The sequence below is a fragment of the Oncorhynchus mykiss genome, chromosome 20 (assembly GCF_057628025.1).
Source record: "Oncorhynchus mykiss isolate SJ-2025 chromosome 20, ASM5762802v1, whole genome shotgun sequence".
NCBI classification, from domain to species: Eukaryota; Metazoa; Chordata; class Actinopteri; order Salmoniformes; family Salmonidae; genus Oncorhynchus; species Oncorhynchus mykiss.
This window is the reverse complement of record NC_143041.1, coordinates 8,617,099-8,639,128: the sequence shown is the minus strand read 5'-3', so window position 1 is coordinate 8,639,128 and position 22,030 is coordinate 8,617,099. Positions and strand designations below refer to the sequence as shown.

General features: G+C 41.2%; 1 protein-coding gene across 7 annotated transcripts in view; it reads right to left on the bottom strand.

Annotated features, from left to right (window-relative positions):
• LOC149974336 (BAH and coiled-coil domain-containing protein 1-like) overlaps positions 1 to 11,814 on the bottom strand; it is an 80,105-nt gene extending 68,291 nt beyond the window's left edge. For 5 of the 7 annotated variants that reach the window (XM_090212110.1, XM_090212114.1, XM_090212113.1 and 2 more), the window contains exon 1: positions 1,641 to 1,920. The gene's annotated coding sequence lies outside the window, so the exon portion shown is untranslated. Of the gene's footprint in view, positions 1 to 1,640; positions 1,921 to 10,861 lie in introns of those variants that run through there. The other 2 variants (XM_090212111.1, XM_090212112.1) reach the window with 2 other exon arrangements.
• Between the last annotated feature and the right edge of the window lie 10,216 nt (positions 11,815 to 22,030).

Sequence of the window (22,030 nt, the reverse complement as noted above, 5' to 3'; positions counted from 1 at the left end):
TAATTACTAAATGCAATTAAAAAATGCCATTTCAATTCAAATAGTCACATAAAAAATGTATAAACATTCCTGGTGACGCAATTAACGTTTTTTATTTTCTTTATAAATAAGTAGGCTAATGGGACTATATGGAAAACAATTATGTTATTTCATGTTGCAACAATCAAAAGTACATGGCTTCTTCTCATTTGACACTGATACATTTTTACATTATTCGTCGTCAACAAACGTCTAAAATGTTTACATTCTACGTTAACACGAAGCCACTCAAACTATGCAATTCGACCCAAACAACATTTACATTCAATGTAGGAGCCAAGGCCTACCGTCCTCCAAGAGCGTCACAGAGCTGAAGAGAGCCCATCACATTAAAAATCACTTATTAAAATCTGATTAAAAAACAAGGTAGCCTGGGCCTATTTAAATCTGGGATCAACGTGGGAGTAGGCTACTCTAGGTTAGGAGACGCTGAGACTTCCTTTCCTTCCACTCCTCTGTGACAGACACTCTCTCTTTCACCCCCCCAATCGCTGCCCCAAAGGGTCAAACTATCAGGAGACAAAAAAAATCCCCCTTCGAAAACTACCAGTCGAATGGCAATAGGCTACATGAAAAGCCTGCATAAGCACTGAGGTGGAACAAGCACTAATTTCTACTCTCTTCCCAGTCCCCCGCATGAGATTGGAATACAAGTACGGCATTTTGGGCATAAAAAGCCCAAACATCTTCTGAAAAAGAATAGACTCTCGTAAGGACATAACTGCTATCATTGTCATGTGTTCTCTACACGGCTTTACGTTGGGCCCAAGAGCGTACTCAGTGCAATTCACTATTTTGCTGTAAAGCAAAGTCACAAGTCATAACTGGCATACTAAATCAAGATATTCAAATGCCAGTTAAGCGAGAGAGACACCCCAAGCACAGCGAAAACTGCCGGGTGGGACTCGTCAAGATCTCTCTACTGGCAAAGCCCCCTCGATAACAACTGTGAAAAACTGTAGTAGGCTAAGCCTATGTAATCAACTACTGATATTAAAACAACAAAACAAAAATATAATTAATCCATTATATAGCACCAAATGGTGGTATCTGAACCGCGAAAAAGAATAGAACGGATACAACCAAATAACTGTAAACTATATTAAAATACAATAAATTGCAAACGTGGCATCTCATCTCATCACGAGAGAGTAATTTGAGATTATTGTTTAACGGTACAATAATAATTGTCTATACAACAACCAACGTTTAGGTTGTCAACAGCATGAGCAACTTGGCTCAAGTACAATTATTAAAATCGCTACATTGTCATGAATTGTTGTTGTATAATATAACACTATGCTCACTATTGTATTTGTTATTATACTATTTATAATTATAATTATTTTGTTAGCAATATTATTACTGTTATTACTTTCATTATTAATACTATAGGCTTACTGGACTACTACAAAACAATACATTCTATGTGCAGTGTGAATTAAATTCATGGATATTCTTTACATATAATTGCTCCAGACCCTCTCAGTCTAAAATAACACACATTTTCTACTACAAAGACTCTTAAAAGCAGCACTTTGAAAGTATACATGTTTATTATCACACACATTCAAAATGGATACAATAAAGAAATTACTTACTGGTAAGTTATTCCTTGCATAACAATTAATGATTAAAAAAATAGTACGAAAACATACAAATGAAAAAAAGCGGCGTACAACAAAGAAAAACGTGGAAATAGTTACATCCTAGTCTGCAGATTGTATTGTGCAGTTGAGGTATAGAGATGCATCGTAGAAGTACAGGCTTCTAGTGAATCGAAGATCGCACATCCACACAGAAACTCTCCCACTGTATCCGCTAGTGCCACAACTACGCGCGAAGGAGGGACAGTAGGGGAACGCGCTCGCCCATTGGTTTGGTAAACACAATGAGAAGCGTGCCCGTGAGACGCGCCCCGTGATAAACAGAGTCTCCGATTGGATGGTGCCGTAAACCAATGGCGAAGTTGCTGGATTCGCAAAACAAAACGGCGGGCGTTTGATTCAAGCCCTTTCCAGATAACAGCATGCCCTGCACGCAAACGCAAGGAGACAGGCAGCACTGTGAGTGAAAAGCAGAAAATATACACTTTTTGATCACTAGAAAGTCAACAGAATATTTTGTGATCACATTAACGAGGCCTACACGTCAATCACCAAACTAGGTTAACACAATAAAAAATGTTTGGATAACATTGGCAGTTTTTATTTGTATTATTTTACAATAACATTTTTTATAGCTTCACACTTATGCCTTACTTGTGTCACCAGAAATAGGCAAAAGGTTTTGAGGATCAGTTTAATTTATTTACAACTTGCTTAATAACACATGTATTAAAAGGTCTTAAACCTGAGTATCATATTTATAAATTATGCCTACAAATATATGTTTGTAACATTTGGTAAATATAATAGAAAATAAGTAGATTAAAAGGTCATTAAAGAACAATAGAAATGCAGGAGCAATTCAAATAATAGACTAAATACCTCGGGATGTAAAAACTTTGGGGTCTGTTTATGTTTACTGTCATGACACACACACGCGAGCGCGCGCGCACACACACACACACACACACACACACACACACACACACACACACACACACACACACACAGGGTTTGGGAAATCGAATCACAATGTAATTTGATAGCATTACTGTCCTCGGGGTTAGTTTTGCTCACGGTTCCCTAATTTAGTCAATTAAAAAAGGAAGGATATGGCCTTGTGTGTTTCCATGTTAAAAATCTATGAGCTATAGGATAATATTCCCAGTCCATTCCCAGTTTGTTTTTAATGGAAGTAAAGGGTTAAAACTCGAGCGTTCGGTCTGTGTAAAGTGTCTGATTGGTTGGCATGTTGCCAGGGTGCTGTCAATCACAGAGTGTAAACAAGGTTCTGATTGGCTGCTGGCCAGTCCGCACTGGGCTGCCTGAAAAAAGCAATTACTGGCCCTGCGGTTTCAAGGCGGCCCCGGGTTGAACGATGAAAGGAGATAAGGAGAGGCTGTTTCAAGGCGCCCCCACGGCGAACCCCGTTGGCCCCAGCGCAAAAGGAGAGTCAAGAGTGACTAAATCAAAGGGAATACGTTAAAAAGGGGGAAATTACATGTTGTATTAAATGTAGAGGCTAGATTTGCGGATTAATGCGATGGAATAACAACGTTGCATAAAGAAAATGGAAGGTAAAACGGCTACAATGACAGGAAACAACTATTTAGCTCTTATTTGAAATGGGAATGCTGTTTTTCCAAGATACGAACCACAAAAACGATTAGTTTGCAAAAGAGATAAAGAGCGAGAGCGAGGTCGATTCGGATTCGGTGGTAGAAAACCTTGGACTCGTGTCATTTCATCGGTGTTTCTAAAACGTTAGCGTACGTTTTTATTGCCAGCTATTCAATAACCATGCTTAAGTAAGTGGATATTTCCGACTTTACGCAGTAAGTAGGATACGTTACAATCGCAAATTGGAGTATTACCATAACTGTTCAAGGATACCTCACATGGGTGTTGTTTTACTTGTTACCATGAATTGGGCATAGCTACATACATTGCTTGCTACAAGAAAACAACAATATCTCAAGAAGGGCTGAAAATAAGGAGAGAATAATTTGTTTTAAATGTTCCATCTCTAAAGAATAGGCTAAATCCAATCTCGCATGACTCAGAATGGACCAGCATGGTCCCATTGCTTTAATGGTGGAGGATTTCATAATTAATTCACTAACTGAACAGAGCTAATAATAATAGCCTAATGATAATAATAATGAAAATGAATATAACATATTAGTTTATGACGCAATGCTACAACAATGCTGACATACAGTGCCTTCAGAAAGTATTCACATCCCGTGACTTTTTCCAAATTATGTTGTGTTACAGCCTGAATTTAAAATGGATGAAATTGAGATTTGGTTGTCACTGGCCTACACACAATACCACATCATGTCAAAGTGGAGTTATGTTTTTCGAAATTTGCACAAATTTGCACAAATTAATAATAAATTAACAAATAAAATGTTTAACATGATTTTTCAATAACTACATAATCTCTGTACCCCACTGTAAGGTCCCTCAGTCTAGAAGTGAGTTTCAAACACAGAGACCAGGGAGGTTTCCAATGCCTCCAAAGAAGGGCACCTATTGGCAGATGGGTAAAAAATCAATTTAAAAAAAAAGCAGACGTTGAATATCCCTCTGAGCATGGTGAAGTTATTAATATCACCTTGGATGGTGTATCAATACACCCAGTCACTACACATATACAGGCGTCTTTCCTAACTCAGTTGCCTGAGAAGAAGGAAACCACTCAGGGATTTCACCATGAGGCCAATTATGACTTTTAAACAGTTACAGAGTTTAATGGTTGTGATAGGAGAAAACTGAGGATGGATCAACAACATTGTAGTTACTCCACAATACTAATCTAAATGACAGAGTGAGAAAGAAGAAGCCTGTACAGAATACAAATATTACAAAACATGTTTGCAAGGAAATAAAGTAATACCGCAAAAAGTGTGGCAAAGCAATTAACATTTTGTCCTGAATATAAAGTATTTGGGAAAAATCCAATACAACACATTACTGAGTACCACTCTCTATATTTTCAAGCTGTATGGCTGTATCATGTTATGGGTTTTCTTGTAATCGTTAAGGACTGGGGACTTTTTCAGAATGAAAAATAAATGGAATGGAACTATGCACAGACAATATCCTAGAAGAGATGAATTCACCTTTCAGCATGACAATAACCTAAAACACAAGGCCAATTCTAAACTGGAGTCGCTTACCAAGAAGACAGTGAATGTTCCTGAGTGGCAGAGTTGCAGTTTTGACTTAAAATCTACTTGATAATCAATAGCAATATCTAAAAATGGTTGTCTACCAATAATCAACAATCAATTTGACAGAGCTTGAATCATTTTGAAAAGAATAGGCCTAATAGGCAAATATTGCACAATCTGGGTGTGGAAAGCTCTTAGAGACTTTTCCGGAAAGACACAGCTGTAATTGTTGCCAAAGGTGATTCTTACTTATTGACTCAGGGGGTTGAATACTTATCTAATCAAGATGTTAGTGTTTTAGTTTTCATACATTTTTTACAAATGTTAGAATTTCTAATTGACTGCAAAACCATAATTTAGGCAAAAAAAATCGCAGACTACAAAAATGATCACTCTGCATCTCTGGGGTAGATCTAATGAGCAGTCAAACATCAGAGGAAACATTAGATATGCACTCTTTATATCGGCATTATTCAATCAATCTCCTTTTGGTAGAACTACAACAAACACCAAAATCCCAACATCTGACCAGCGGCATCAAATATGATCCAACATCATCTCTCGTGGACAATGGCAATGACGTGAACTAATAAATATAATTAAAATCAAATAATGAAAAACGAGGAGCCTAGACTTGTACGTATTAATTCAATAATCTAATCGCATCGCAATCTACATATGCACCCCGCATTCCATGGGTCCTGACCCCATTGGCCTGTGGGTTGGAGCCACCACTTGTCCACACACACAAAATCTGATCATCGATATTGTGAGCACCGACTTGCTCCATTCCTCACAATTGAGGATTCACTGTCCAGCCCCAAATGTGCCAAATATACATTTCAGTATTGTAATTTATGCATTAGTGTCCATTAGGCTGATACACGCAGACCTATAGCCTAAGTGTGAAATACTACATTAGTAAAATCACTCTAATGTAAGACAGGCAGTTTTCTATTCAACCTACATTTCACATGCTTTCATCGAGTTAGTTGGTGCATGCATAGTCAGTGATAAACAGAATCGCCTTCCTCTAGATAAAAAATATATAATTTTCATTAATTCCGTTGTGATTTTTTTATATAGAAGAAATCACCTTCCAACCTCTCTCTCCCATTCCATTCTCCAGCACCGTTGTCTTTAAAACTAATGACATCGGGACAATAAAGAAGTATGTTCCTCGCCTGCACAAAAGGGGTCCCGCACTTAAAACAGAAATCTGCATTTAATTTATTTAGTGACAAGAAAAAGCCCTTTACTGCCTGATTTTTATTGGTTCTTTTTCACTTAAAAGGTGGGGGGTTGGGTGGGTGCTCGTCTGCTCGGTGTGTGTAGAAAGCATAACACACACACTTTTCTCTTCTCTCTCGTCTGTGTGCCAGCGCGAGCTACACTATAAGGAGGGGACGCACGGATAATTAATGCGGATTGACTGATTACTCTTGAAACAGACCGGTCCTGCGCGAGGGATTGTCATCGAGCAATAAAGCGTTCTTGACTGACACTTTCCCCCCTTCCCTTCCCGTCCCCTCTGACACCCAAACTACTAGAGCGGGGCGTTTTTTGCCAGCAAAGGCCCACTTCCAAAAAGCCAGGCTGGAGTTTTCATTTCCGCTGGAGAGACGAGCGTCTTTCTGTTTGACCTGTGTTTTCACCGTGACCATTCTAGAACCAAAGGACGTCCGCACAGCACAGTTCACTCGCCTCCGCGCTCGAGGCAATGTCTGTAGGCAAAGGGAGCCTGCTGCTTCTAGCGTGTGCGCAAGTGTGTGCGTAAAACGATTGGGTATTCTAAATAAATAAGGGGTGTCACGTATAGATGCAATGGTCCTAAGGTAAAGCTGAATTAACTTAGGAAGGGTATAGCTACATATTCCCAGTGCAATTCGCAGTCAACGGGAAACACTGACAGACAGGGCGAGGTAAATGAGGGCCAACTGAAGATCTCTACGGGAGGGCCTCTACAGCAGGCAACAATTCTATTCTTACGAAAATATTTCTGATGTCCACTAATGATGACGAATTCCAAACAGGGCTTTTCACCAGGGAAACGCCTTAATAAGTCGAAGGTATAGGCTGATCCCTCCGAGACATTGATGAAATTACTGACCGACTGAAATATGACAAAATAAAATAGGTTTATTGAAATATCTCTGCTGTTATTACTAAAATAATATTTACTGAAAACACGTTCTTAAATGTAGGTGTAGTCTATGTCTGGGGCTCTAGGAGTAACATATAAACGGTAAGCCCTATATTTTGATGGCTGATTGGTCAACAAGGGTGTGTGGAGACTGCAACTCAGCAACTCTTCAGTTTGTGGGTTTTTAGGCCTATACATCTATATCAATAAATTCAACTTTGGTATAGCCACATGCACCCAGACAGAATGTGCAGGTCCTAAGACCCTGGTGAGGACACCGTCCCCAAAACACGACATGATGGACTAGAACTTCAGCCTAAAAGCAACGTGACCTTTTAAGCTCAGTGTGTGCATGAGAAGCTGCTATTTCTGGTCATCGTGATAGATAGCTACTTCACAACAGGACATCGCCGATATGTTATAAAACGCTACAAGCTACAGCAGGTATGGCTGTAAACCAAATATCTCCAATGTTAGCAGCATTGAGCACATATTTGTATAAACATAGTTTTAAAAAAAATACTTCATTTTAGGTCTATAATTTCAGAATGGCTGAATGCTTCTCTCACATCAACATATTTTGGTGACCACGCAAAATAGCTAAAGTCTACAAAATAGCCAAAGTCTACATTTATAACAGTGAGTGAATTATATTACAAATCGACAAAGTGAAATTAACCACAAAGGAGTATAAATAAATTGGTAATGTCAAGGACAACAGCCTAATTTTCCTCACAAACCTGCAGAATGCCAGCATGTTTCAGCTTTTGAACAGCTTGCCAAACAACAAGAAGGTTACAATGGGCTTGGGCAATACACAGGGACAGAATGCCATCCATTACTGAGGTCGCCATCATGTAGGCTAACATGTTCTCATTATCAGCATTTCAACATACATAAGGCAGCCTTCTAAAGCCTCAATATAGAGCCTATTACCTGGACGTTCCACCAAGTCCCCCAAAAGAGTTGCCAGCTTAGGCCTGCCTGACTCTACCTTAAGCCTTTGGACCGCAACACAGATAGTGGAAACGCAGTTTAGGCCTGAACAAAACTGTAGCACCGTCAGTAGATATGGACACAGAATGGGATTAAATATACAGGAGACATGCGTGTGGCTGACTAGTGACGAGAGTTCCAACCTGTAATAAAGACCTATACATCCAAGTTAACGTGCATTCATCTGTACACCTCGGAGACTCGCAGCAAAGCTACCATTTTCGCTAATTAGGGTTCGAGCAGTTTTACTGGCATCATTCGACCAGGGGAAGCAAATTGGCGTTCCCTTCTCAGCAGAGAACAAGCCGGGGAATGGCAATGGGGTCTATGAAAACTTGCTTCATATAAAATATGACCGAGTGAAAAGTATGACACCCCTGGCTTCACACCTACACACTCTCAACACACACAACATGATTGGACACGATTTGCTTAGGCCTGCGTTCAGAGATGTGAGATATGAACTGCCCTGATTTTCGGTTGCAGGAGAAGGAAGATGCGGCTAAAGAAGAGGCTCGTTCTTGTGTGGACAGGTGACTAAAGTGTAGGCCTGTGTTGAACGTGAAGTCAATAGTCAAGGCCTTATAACGTGGAGGTTTTTCGCTGTCTCTAGGTTATCGATTGCAATTCAGGAATACACTGACTATTTCCCACCTAAACGTTCTATGTGCAATTGAAATAGTGCAAAATAATACAAGAATACAAGAATCCATGACTGGATAGGAAGTACGAGTTATTAGATTGTAAATTAGTATTACTAAGCATACGTCTACAGGTTACATAGACCAGAGCATCAACATTGGTTAGGCCTATCAGATAAACATCGTTGAGCAGGAAGCCGCCAAGCTGCCAAGACCATCATTTGTAATTTTAAAACCGGGTCTGAGTCCCTGGTCCCGGGTTATCGATAGAAGCAAACCTGCACCTCATTAGTGGAAGTATATGCCCAGCTCCTATAAATGGCACATGCCTCCTTCATTACGACCTGTTTTATAGAAGAGGCTAAACGTTAAACTACGCAAAATAAAAAACTACTATAGCAACCTGAACATGCTAAAAGCTTTGGGTTGGCGCAAACTTTTATTTAATCGATTTAAGGTGAAGGTATAAACCAGTGGAGCCTACTGGATCATGTGTGGTTCATTATAAAATTACATAATTTAGATAATGAAACATGTTAATCGTTGAAGCTTGCTGTTGGTTTATTTCAAAATACAATCATTATTAAATGTCATAATTAATTAATTGGTAATAATTGGCGTAATTAATGTGGGCCCTAATCGAAGAAGTTATTGTTTATGGATAATTTTATATTGAAATCATACTTTAAAATGTAAAATACGTTTTAGTTGTTCTGGAAGTGAAACTACAAAACATAGGCTACTCTAAAACAATTTGGAGAAAAGTGACGTAACATAAGGCCTTATGCCACAAATGTATTGCTTTTTGTATTAGCTAATCAATAATTGTCAAATTACGTAGTCTACTCCAAATCCTCTGACAGAGAACATAAATAAAACAGTGACTGCACGAAACCTCAATGTGCTAAGACAAGAGAGTCACAAAATGGTCACAAAATGTCGACATGCTGTTGTTTACCATTTCTGGGTTAAATCTCTCCAAACTTCAGGAAATAAACAACAATAACAACTGAACATTTCTTCAACCATTGATATTTTAAATAATCATGTGACGTTTGTTCCCTCAAGTGTGTGTGTTGTTCCCTCAAGTGTGTGTGTGAGTGTGTACGTTTCGGCTCGTGCGTGTGTGGTGGGGATTCAGGAATCAACGAAGTGTTCTTTTCGCACATGAAGCACGGTTAACAATCAGATACGCATCAACTTATCGCATTACCATATAACACTATTTTAAGTAGCCTACCCAATTGCACGAAGAAAGCGACAAACTGTCTTCACATAGTTCGATGGTCAGGCATCAAAATCTCTACAGGCCTCATCCTGTCCTTCCTCGAATAGGAGTTTGGGAGTGTGTGCGTGTGTGTGACCAATACCTTAATAATAAGCAATCCATATGAAATGTTTTATGGGTTTTAAAAAAAGTCCCTTGTTTATAACCATACATTACATTAGAGCGATGTGCTACCCGCCAAAACCATGCCGAATCAGTAAAGATTGTCATTATTTTACTTTTTAAAGGTGGCCGACGTAAGAGGCTCACTCGCAGTCATATCCAAACCTAAAAGTTGTCTACAGATGAACAACACAGGCAACGTGATCGGTGTATGTAGTCCTACTTATAGTCTACTCTAAAGTCACCCTGAGTAATTTAGGTAGTCTACTACAAAGGTGGTCAGAATGTCAAATGTTTCAATGTGCAAATAGGCTACAGGAAAAATGGTGTTGTCTCGGAAAAGGGCAGTGCTACGCAGTCAAAATTAGCCATAAAGGTTGTGCTATAAGAGGTGAATAAATAGCAACTCTAGAACAATTGACACAAGGTTATTACTACGAATGTTATATTTCAGCTGCTAGAGACTGTGGGAAAATAAATGCATGCTAAAATCATTATTGCAGTGTTATAATCGCCAAAAGTGCATATTTAAATGGGATACAAAGAGCAGTCATTTATTTGATAAATGGAAAACATACAACATATTTCCGTATTGACTAAATAAATAAAGAATGCGTTGTGATTTAAATGCACGTGTGTGTCCTTGCAGCGTTTGCAATCCATCTAAACAAGACGCAACTAGAAACGCAAAGCCTATGACAAAATAAAAACATCTAAACCAGTTTATAACACGCCAGTCTATTCAAGCCGTTATGTGAGAGTTTATCAACGTTTTAAAACGTCATCCGTGCAAAATACAGCAGTTTGTATTCTGTAATTCACAGTGACAATGATAAATAAAAATGTGGAAAGTAGAAAACACCTACCTATAAAAACGACAGTCGGTCCCGCACAAAACTGTAGCCCATTTATAACACACGGTATCGCTATTGATTTACGCAGAAGGGAGAATAAAACAATATAGATAAGGTGTAAAACCTTACCCTCTTTAAAATGTAAATCTTCAAACAGTCTTAATCCCTGCAAGTGTAATCTAACTAGTCTATCTAATCAAATCAGTGATTTGTTAAAGGTTATCCGCATTAACATACATAACGTTCTAATGCCTCTCCACTTCCTTTCCTGGTACTGTTTATTCCAAAGAAATAACTTCAGTAATCATCTTTTGGGGGGGTTCCGTTCGCTCGAACTCTGCACATAGTGTTTTAGAAACACCGGATCCTGTGCCTGTGAGCGCGCGAGACGGAATCCGTCCGAACAGTCTCCCTGAGACTGTATAATCGCACATTTATGGCTGGATGACGCGTCTCTCTTCCCACAATGGAGCTCGAGCGTTGACATTAAACAGAAAATTGATGGAAAGACGAACGTAACGCAATCCCCATCTCTCCCTCTCCTTGTCCAGGACAAAGCTTTCTTGCCGTTTTTAATTAGGGGTGGGGGCACATGCACACACCGACCGATAACATGTATGCCCCCCCCCCCCCCTCCCACACATAGCCTACCGAAAACACAAACACACACCTTCCCCGTGCCATTACTGTTTTGTTTGCATTTCTGATTGTAGTCGTGGACCGGATCTATGGAGGAGTCTGAGACAGAGAGATTGAGAGCGAAGACTTCCCCATCTTGGAGAGATATAACGTTAGCTGGTTAACATCGAGTCCCATCGGAGCCTCCAGTCAGAATTTTCACATTTTCTTTCCTCTAAAAAAAGACCCTACATCTATCAAACTAGGCTACTGGCAGCAGAAAAACAAGTTTCGGCACACCCCCTCTCTCCCAGCTCGCGTCCTACCACAAGAATTTCACGGTTCTCAGACTTTCAGAAGCACACTGTTGTGCCATTTCAAAGATGACGAACGGACACAAACACACGGTCTGAGTTATAAGGAACCTCTAACTATTTAGCACAAGCGTAAATGTCCATGGCGTTTACTTGCGCCCGTCGAAGACCTTTGATCAGGTTTAAACGGTCTCGACAAGCTTGTGCATAAAAGGTGCGATTTGTCGCGCTAAAGTAAAAAATACTGATTATCAACTGTTCGCCATGGAGAGAATACAACCCACATATTACCCATCTGGATTCACCACGCAAATAAATGTAAAAGCAAAGAGGACACAAACACACAGTCCTGAGCCGTTTACTAATAAGTTTACTTTTGCATAAAAAAGCAATTCAGTACTAAATAGAAAATAAAATATACAAAAAACTTTCAAAACGTGCGTCTCGAAAATAAATGAGAAACGTGTAGTCTAAAGTAGAACGTGAGACTTGATAGTCAGACTTTCTTTCCCTGTCCTTCCTCCAGCCTAAACTGCCCCCTACATAGGTCACCGCCCCAGGAATCATGACGTCACGAGGTTAACCTCTACACTACCGGTTGATGGGAAAGAGCTTGCTCTGTCTCGGGACCATGTGTGTGTGTGTGTGAGAGAGAGAGAGAGATAGATAAAGATAATATCTCTATATCTCTAATGTGGTGCCTGGCAATAAACTGAAGCTCATATGAAATAAATCTCAAAATATACATACAATAGGCTTAAATAATTTCAGGTAATCAATTACATCTAAACACACACACAAACACTAACACACAAAGGAAAGCCCGGAAAATCTAAAAACACACATGCACACACACACCAAGGAAGGCCCGGAAAATCGTTAAAGATTCCAGCCACCCAAGCCATAGACTGTTCTTTCTGCTTCCTTACTGCAAGCGGTACTGGTGCATCAAGTCTGACACCAACAGGCTCCTGAAAAGCTTCTATCCCCAAGCCATAAGACTGCTAAATAGCTAATACAATGGTTACACGGACTATCTGAGTTGACCCTTGTATTTAATTGACATTTTTGCACTGTCTCTACGCACAGTCACAGGACTCTACACTCACAAGCACTGACACTTCAACACATAACCTACACACACATTCATAATGACTCTACGCACACACACACACACACACACATACACGCACGCACGCACACACACACACACACATAATCATAATTAACACTGCTGCTACTCTGTGTTATCATATATCCTGATGCCTAGTCACATTACCCGTACACATATCTACCTCCATCTCTCCATTATCCCTCCACATTGTAAATATGGTATCGGAACTGACCCTGTCTATAGCTTCTTACTTTCTTGTGCTCTTATTTCTCATTTTTATTTATTGAGGTGTTTTTGTTCTACCTTGTTATTTTTAGTGTAACATTGATATTGATTACTGCATTGTTGGGTTTTTAACTTGCAAGAAAGGCATTTCACTGTACTTGAAACACACACCAGGGTTTTGTCATGCTTTTGGAATACAAATGTTTGGTAGGATTTATGGGGAAGGGAAGTGGGATGGTCAGGTTGACCAGGGCCTCACTCAGGAAGTTGACCTCTAGCCCGCTCGAGCGACTAAACCCTGATGCACTGTGTGTTCTGTAATACAACATAAAAATAAACCCCTTATAAATAGTGTCCTATACCACACAGGCAATATTGGCATGCAATCCAATAACAATTACAAATGCAAACTAAATAAAGTAAGAAAAATGTGTTCTCACAATAATAAATTATTTGCATTGACTCCTCCCACCTTTGTTTTTACACTGCTGCTATCGCTGGTTATTATCTATCCATAGTCACTTTACCCCTACCTACATGTACAAATTACCTTGACTAACCTGTACCGCCGCACATTAACTCGGTACCCCCTGTATATAGCGTCATTATTGTTATTTTATTGTGTATTTTTTTTTACTTTAGTTAATTTTGTAAATATTTTCTTAATTCTATTTTCTTAAAACTGCATTGTTGGTTAAGAGCTGTAAGAAAACACAAGGTATACGGTAAGGTATACATACACCTGTTGTATTCGGGGCACGTGACAAATAACATTTGATTTGATTTAGTGGGCAGTTTGTCCACAGACAGAACCAAACTTGGTTCACATTTGCTGGTGATGTGTGAATGCTCCTGGTATTGCTGAACGTGTGTGTGTGTGCGTGCATGCGCGCGCATATGTGTGTGATTGCATGCATGTGTGTGTGTGTGTATGGGGTGTATAATTCAGTTGCAGGTTCCTAACAGGGCCATGAAAGCCTGACTGCGAGCGTGGGTGGAGCGGTGCGGGGGCGGTGCGGCAGGCAGGACCACAGCTGGAGCGGGTTAAGAATCAGGCACTCAACCTGTTTCTGCTTCCAATTTGGGCCAACAGACTGCTCTCTGGTAAACAGAAAACACTTCAAGGTGCCACGGACACTCTGGGTACAAGTTACCCTCAGGCACAAATCTAGGATCAGCTTAACCCTGCCTGAATCTTAACCTTAAACATTAGGGGTGAAATGGAAAAACGGACCTCAGATCAGTGTCTATGGGTAACTTAAGATGGTTCCTTGGCATCGGCCTCGTAAAATAAATACATGGTCATGTGAGCTCTCTAGAACTGGAGTTGAAGAGAGCCTGCTCCGGAAAAGGCCATATGCAAACACACTCACACTCAGTTCAGTTTAACCACAAACTTCACTCCCCCTTGTTTTTAGAGTCCTCATGATTCGTCAGGTGGGTATAGAACACACGCAGAAACGGTTTAACCACAGCAAGGAATGGACATAGAAAAACACTGGGCAGCCCGCGATCAGAACATGTGAGCCCATGATGTGTTGCTGCCTGGGTGGGTAGTCAGACAGACAGAGGGTATAGGAGAGTGTCTTATAGCGCCATAGTTAAGAAGCAGGCCAGAGCAAAGGCCCAAATTACAGAACCCCCTTTTATGGGTCTTTGACATGCTAATATGCATGTACTGTATGATACATACAATTCCAGTACAGCACAGTAGTCGAGGATGGTCAAGCTGCAATCTTCCCATTATTGAGGATATAGGTATTTTCCCCTTTGACATCCTCACATTATGCATGTACCCCATAAAAGAGTCTTACAGTACAGGATGCAGAGGCTGCGAACAGAGCCGTCTCTTAAACGCCAGGCTAGGCATTCTGCCCTCTCTGCCCTCTTTACCATTCCCTTCATCCCTCCATCCATCCATCATTCCTCTCCAGGGTTTCAGTCTAAAGTCTTTTTATCGCAGCTGCTGGTGCAGCCTCCGGGACAGAGACAAGGGCTGCCTTGTCACCCTCCCTCTCTCTGCTGACGCAGTTGGTTGTTGCCTATACCCATCATCTGTCCCTCTCGCTCTCACTCACTCACTCGCTCTCACTCACTCTCTCTCTCTCTCTCTCTCTCTCTCTTTCTCTCCGTTCCATCATTAAAAAACACAAGTTTTATTTCCCTCTCTCCTCATATCTTCAACAGCATCACAAGGAGTGGCGTGGCCGAGGTAAGTAATGTGATCGATTGCGATGGTCACCCCACAGCAGCTGCCCGCCGAGAGAAGAAAATAAAGTTTGTGTCCGAAACCTTTTTCAGACCCAGCAGTGGGTTGAAAGGTCAATGCAAACGCTGATCCAATAGGTTCGTCCCGACAAAGAGCCAACTCTCTCCCTCTTGCTTCTTTGCCAACGTTCCTTTCCTATTTGATTTCTTCCCCGTCTGATCCATCTCCATCTCTCCAGGCCCGAGGCAGATCTCAAGATAGCGCCAGCTGACCCAGGCATCACTGCCACAACATGGTCCCGAGACTCGGCAATTTAGTGTTCTTAGAACGTCATATAAAACAGTTTGAAAAGGAACAATTCAGGGCATTTCGAAGAAGGGAGAAGGAACTGATACAATACTAATCATTCTCTCTTTTATCCCCCTGCTCCGTTAAAAGGGTTACCTACCCACCACCAGTTTCTACTTCATATAGGTGCCTCCTAACCTTTTTATAACCCTGAACATCAGCATAGGCTTTCCATAAAGCTGTACCTACATACGTTTATATGACATGTATTTTGATTTTACATGAGCTTTTGCATTAAAAACATTCATTCCATAATTCCATCCCACTGCTCCCTTCCTCCTCTCCTACTTTGCTATTCCTCTGTCGTCCCTGGCAACAGGTGGCCTCTTCCTCAGATTAATTTTTACATTGGTAGTATCGTAGGGGAGTGTGTTCCTGACGTGAAACAGAGGGGTGATATTTCATAGATTGGGCTTATGGGCCTCCAGGAACATTGAGTTATATGGGACAGCGAGCAAGTGCACTAGAAGACGAGGGGGTAGGAGGAATAAGCAGAAACACACACACACACACACACATACACAGATGAATGGTCAGAACACACACACCCACACACAGATGAACGGTCAGAACACACACCCACACAGAGGAACGTTTAGAACACACACACCCACACACAGATGAACGGTCAGAACACACACCCACACAGAGGAACGTTTAGAACACACACACCCACACACAGATGAACGGTCAGAACACACACCCACACAGAGGAACGTTTAGAACACACACACCCACACACAGATGAACGGTCAGAACACACGTCCTCTGAACAACCTTACTTGAGTTAAATTTTGGTGTTGCAGTTATGCCTTGTCCTAGGGTAATGGTACTGAACCCCCCTACTACTACTACCCCCACCGAACCCCCATATGGTCCCCTACTTGCTACCTACCCCCTACGCTCCCCCACAGGTTCCCCTTACCCCCTTAACCCCTAGTGCTCTGTACCCCTGACCCCATCCTTTCACTGTTCCTGCTGGCTTTCCATTGTACAAGAGACTGAATATGCAGCAGTGTGTGTGTGTGTGTGTGTGTTTTGTGAGAATGTGCCCCAAATTAAAGACTTGGTTCATTCCACAATACCCACTGAGGTTTAAGAGTAAGGAGAAGCATTTTATCATAGAACATTGCACATTTATAGATCTGCCTCCACAACAGCAACAACTATTTATGAAAACAATAATCCTGCTGCTATCTTCCTCTGACATTTATAGGGTGGCAGGTAGCCTAATGGTTAAGAGCGTTAGGAAAGTAACTGAAAGGTCTCTGGATCAAATCCCTGAACAGACTAGGTTAAATATCTGTTGATGTGCCCTTGAGCAAGGCACTTAGCCCCAATTACTCCTGTAAGCAATTGCTCTGGATAAGAGTGTCTGCTAAATTACTAAAATGTAAACATACACCAAAATGCCATCTAAATCCTCAGCAGTGATGTGACTGTCAGTGAGTTTACTCTATATTATACATGTGAGTGGATTAGTGGCAGGCTAGCATCACATTGTTACCTCCTTCTAGAGAGTTATCCATTAATTCAGGGTTAAAGTACATTTGCATCCAGACAAAAGGGACATGGGGAAAAGGGGAGGGGGGAGTGTGTGTATGGGGATGATGTGTGTGTGTTTGTGGGGGGAGGGGGTGTCACAGTGTGTGTGAGCGTATGTGTGTGTGAGTGATATGGGGAGGGGGAAATGTGTTGTATGTGTGAGTGTGTATGGGGACGGTGTGTGGGCTGGTGAGGTTGAATAGTCCTCTTGCAGATGAATCTGTTGCCCTCAGGGGTGCGTTTACATAGGTGAGGACTGACTGTTCAGCAACCCTAGAGTGATTTATCTGAAATACCACCACCTACCCCCCAGCCCCGTCCCCCGGCCTCCAGCCCTGTCCCCCGACCTCCAGCCCCGGCCCCCGACCACCTACCCCCGACCTCCAGCCCCGTCCCCCGACCACCTACCCCCGGCCTCCAGCCCCATCCCCTGACCAGAGAGAGAGAGAGAGAATGTGTGTATAAACTCTCACCCAGGTAGGCACATTCCATATAAGTGAGCACACACAGACAGCAAATTCCCCAGTGCTATATTGGCACTGAAAGTGTTGGCCCATATAGAAACTGAACAGCGTTGAATTAACACTGTTTAGTGTAAAGCTTTATTTACATATTTCACAGAATGCTTTGCCTTTTGAGTTTCCACCCATGAATAAAAACAATTGTGACAGAGACATGCTTGTTGCATACATCCATTTTCAGTCCCATGGACTTCACCATGTGACATCCTAGGTGAATATTTTTACAATACAATATGTATTTCATAAGGACTTATTTTGAGGGTTTACACAAAAAAAATACTGGGTTGTTTGGATTGGGCCACTTAGTTGGGTTGTTTTAAAAAGAGCAAGGTTGGTTTGTTGACGCTGGGTTATTGAGATATGACCCAGCAGATCAACTACTATGGGTGGGCATTTGAATAATTGTTCAGCAGTCTTATTATTTTAATGTTACCTTTATTTAACGAGGCAAGTCAGTTAAGAACAAATTCTTATTTACAATGATGGACTACCCCAAACCTTGACGACATCCTATGGGACTCCCAATCACAGCTGGATGTGATACAGCCTGGATTTGCACCAGCCTTTTGGTCCTAGACTTGGTACTCCGGTACCGCTTGCAGTGTGGTAGCAGAGAGAACAGTCTATGACTTGGGTAACTGAAGTCTTCAACAGTTTTTTTTATAGAAACATAATTGATGGTCAAATGAACCCATGTTTGGGTAATCTGAACAACATAACATGTTGGGTGATAAACGCAACCTGTTACATTACGCAGGCCAGCGTGGGGATATCGAACGTTGTGAATTTTTTTGTCACCCGCATCCTGCATTCAGAACGACTGCCAGGGTTGGGAAGACTGAAATATGAGACTACCTAAAGAATCTAAACTGGAACAACCATTTCAGTAACGGGTGCAATAAATCCAAGTAACATGTTGGATTATACTGAAAAAATATATTAACGCAACATGCAACAATTTCTTTTCTTTTTTACTGAGTTACAGTTCATATATGAAAATCAGTCAATTTAAATACATTTACCAGGCCCAAATCTACTGATTTCACATGACAGCCAATCAGAATGAGTTTTCCCTACAAAATGGGGGAAGACAGAAATACTCCTCAGCACCCTCCCCCCCCCCTCCCCCCTCTGGTGGACATTCCTGCAGTCAACATGCCAATTGCACGCTCCCACAGAACTTGAGACATCTGTGGCATTGTATTGTGTGATAAAACTGCACATTTGACCTTTTATTGTCCCCAGCACAAGGTGCATCTGTGTAATGATACTGCCGTTTCATCAGCTTCTTGATATGCCACACCTGTCAGGTTGATGGATTATATTGGCAAAGGAGAAATGCTCACTAACAGGGATGTAAACAAATGTGTGCACCAAATTTGGGTGAAATAAGCTTTTTGTGCGTATGGAAAATTTCAGCTCATGAAACATGGGACCAATACATTACATGTTGCATTTATATTTTTGTTCAGTGTAGTTTCGAAATATTTGAGAAGCATAACATTCATTAATAAATCAATGTACATGCTAAAACATAGATATTGAAACAAACAATTCTTAAAATGAACATGCAATAGAGCATGCTGGGAAATAAGATAATAATGGCCCTTGTTTTGGTTCAGCTCTGGTTATTAACAACAACATTGGGGTTATTTTACACCCATGAGTGTTAATTCAACACTTACAGAGTTAAATGTTATGTTTAGAGTGTAGGCCCTCAAAATAAGGTCTTATGAAATATGTATTGTATTGTGTTTAATAATAATTTACATTTGTACATTCGCTCAATATCTCAGTTGGTAATGTCCTAAGGACTGAAAATGTCAAATGTATTTTCACAAAAAAAAGAGTCATGGGTGGTAACTCTACAATTCACTTGAAAAGGCAAGGCACTCTGGGAAATAAGGCTTTACACCAAGCAGTGTGTTAATTTAACACTTTCCAGTGTCTACATGAGTCCACACTTTCAGAGTTAATTTAACACTCAGTGTTGATTTAACACTGGAGAATTTGCTGTGCACACACAGACGAGACACACAGATGTCAACTAATCACCTACACACTGAGTGTATAAAACATTAAGAACACCTTCCTAATATTGAGTTGCAAACCCTTTTGCCCTCAGAACAGTCTCAATTTGTCGGGCATGGACTACAAAGTGTCAAAAGCATTCCACATGGATGCTGGCCCATGTTATCTCCAATGCTTCCCACAGTTGTGTCAAGTTGGTTGGATGTCCTTTGGGTGGTGGACCATTCTTGATACACACGGAAAACTGTTGAGCGTGAAAAACCCAGCAGCGTAACAGTTCTTGACACACTCAAACCGATGCGCCTGGCACCTACTACCATATCCCGTTCAAGGACACTTCCATCTTTTGTCTTGCCCATTCACCCCCTGAATGGCACACACACAATTCATGTCTCAATTGTCTCAAGGCTTAAAAAATATTATTTAACCTGCCTCCTCCCCTATTTACACTGATTGAAGTGGATTTAACAGGTGACATAAACAAGGGATCATAGCTTTCACCTGGATTCACCTGGTCCGTGTATGTCATGGGAAGAGCAGGTGTTCCTAATGTCTTGTACACCCAGCGTATATCCACTACTTCAAGAGAGCAAGACTTAGCTGGTGATACAATTATAGCTCCAGTCATGTTGTAAAGCATTGCACAATAAATGTCAAAGATTCTGTTCACGTCCACAACAACTCTGTCTAACTGAAAGCTGCAGCAGAACACAGAACAGCCGCTAATGCTCTGACAGCACGGGACTGTGAAGAGGGGGAGCTATACTTTGACGGAGGATAAATGTTGTAAATTCTGTGACTCCATACATTTGTATGGGTATGTATTAGCTATGGTAATGTATGGTTTTTGACTGATCCACTTCACCCAATAATAGCTAGAGGGATTGTCTGACCTAAAGGCAGATGCTGAATCATGAGGAAAACATCTGAATTCATAATGGTTCATGGATTTTCAATTAGATGTAATATTTATACTATAATCTATAGATGGATAATAACAACAACACAGTAGAATTTCCCCCATCAAACCAGCTGCCAATCCAACTCTTCATCTCCTCTCCTCGCGTGAATATGCAGATCCCCCTTTAACCCACGTGCCCTCATGCGGGATTTCGGAGCAACGATTACAGAACGCTACACAGCTCAGCGCACCGGGGCTCCCTCCAACTACACCCCCCCCCCCCCCCCCCCCCCCTACCCCCACCCCCCCGCTCGGCTGAGAGAAGAGAAGGGGAGGGGGAGATCGCTTCTTCGCGTCTCTCCCCTGGCAGCCCAGCTGCCGTGCAGTCTGCAAGAACACTTGAACAGAGGTAATGGCGTTGTTTGGATATGGATAGGGCTACACAGCAATGAGAGAGGTAAAGCGCACGACTGGACCAGGACTGGATGGACCAGGGCAACGCGGGAGGATATTTATCTGAAGAGGGCATCTAGGTCTTCGATATGGGAGAATTTTGGGCAAAGGAAAGTCGTCTTGCGGAAAAACTGTTCGCTTTTCAGAGAGGGGGGATGGGGACATTGGACACGGCACCATCTATACCCAAAATCAATCCCTTTTCACTTAGAAAAACGCAAGAATGCCAAAACAATTAGTCTGGAAATGTGTGTTTTCGTAAGGAACATGCTCGACTACCGGCAAATACCAGGGATTGGTTTCATATTCGAATTCTACAACAACATAGGAACACAGCCTATGCGCGCGACACAACGCCGTTTGGAACGCCCCCCCATGACAAGGAGGTGTCAGCTCCAGGGCGCGAGATTCAAATTTTTTGCATAATGTGGTATATTTTGTATTCTTGAGCTAAACTGCATCCGTGCTCACTTCTCATGTTACATGCAATCTGCCAGCTCTGAATGAGTTTAAATCCTGGAAAATCGAACAATTGCGTTTTCATCCACTTTGCGTTAACATATATAGAGGAGTTGCAAATCAATTGCAACGCTTTATGGAAAATATTTTGTAAAATAGTAATCGGAGCTGCAAAGGATTTATTTTTAACAAGAAAAGGTGGGCAATGTACTAAATGTGTTTCCCCTCTATTATATTATTAATTCATAGTTGTGATGCAGATTGCAGAGCTAATTTATTTTGTATTCGATCATTTGGATAGTCTTTGCGGAACATAAAATGCATGAAATTATCTGCAACAATTTAATGTAGCATTATGAAAAAGCTAATATAACTTCTATAGTTAGTTTGAAAATGTAGGCTATTACTATAATATGGACAGTTTGAGAAAGATTATTATCCAG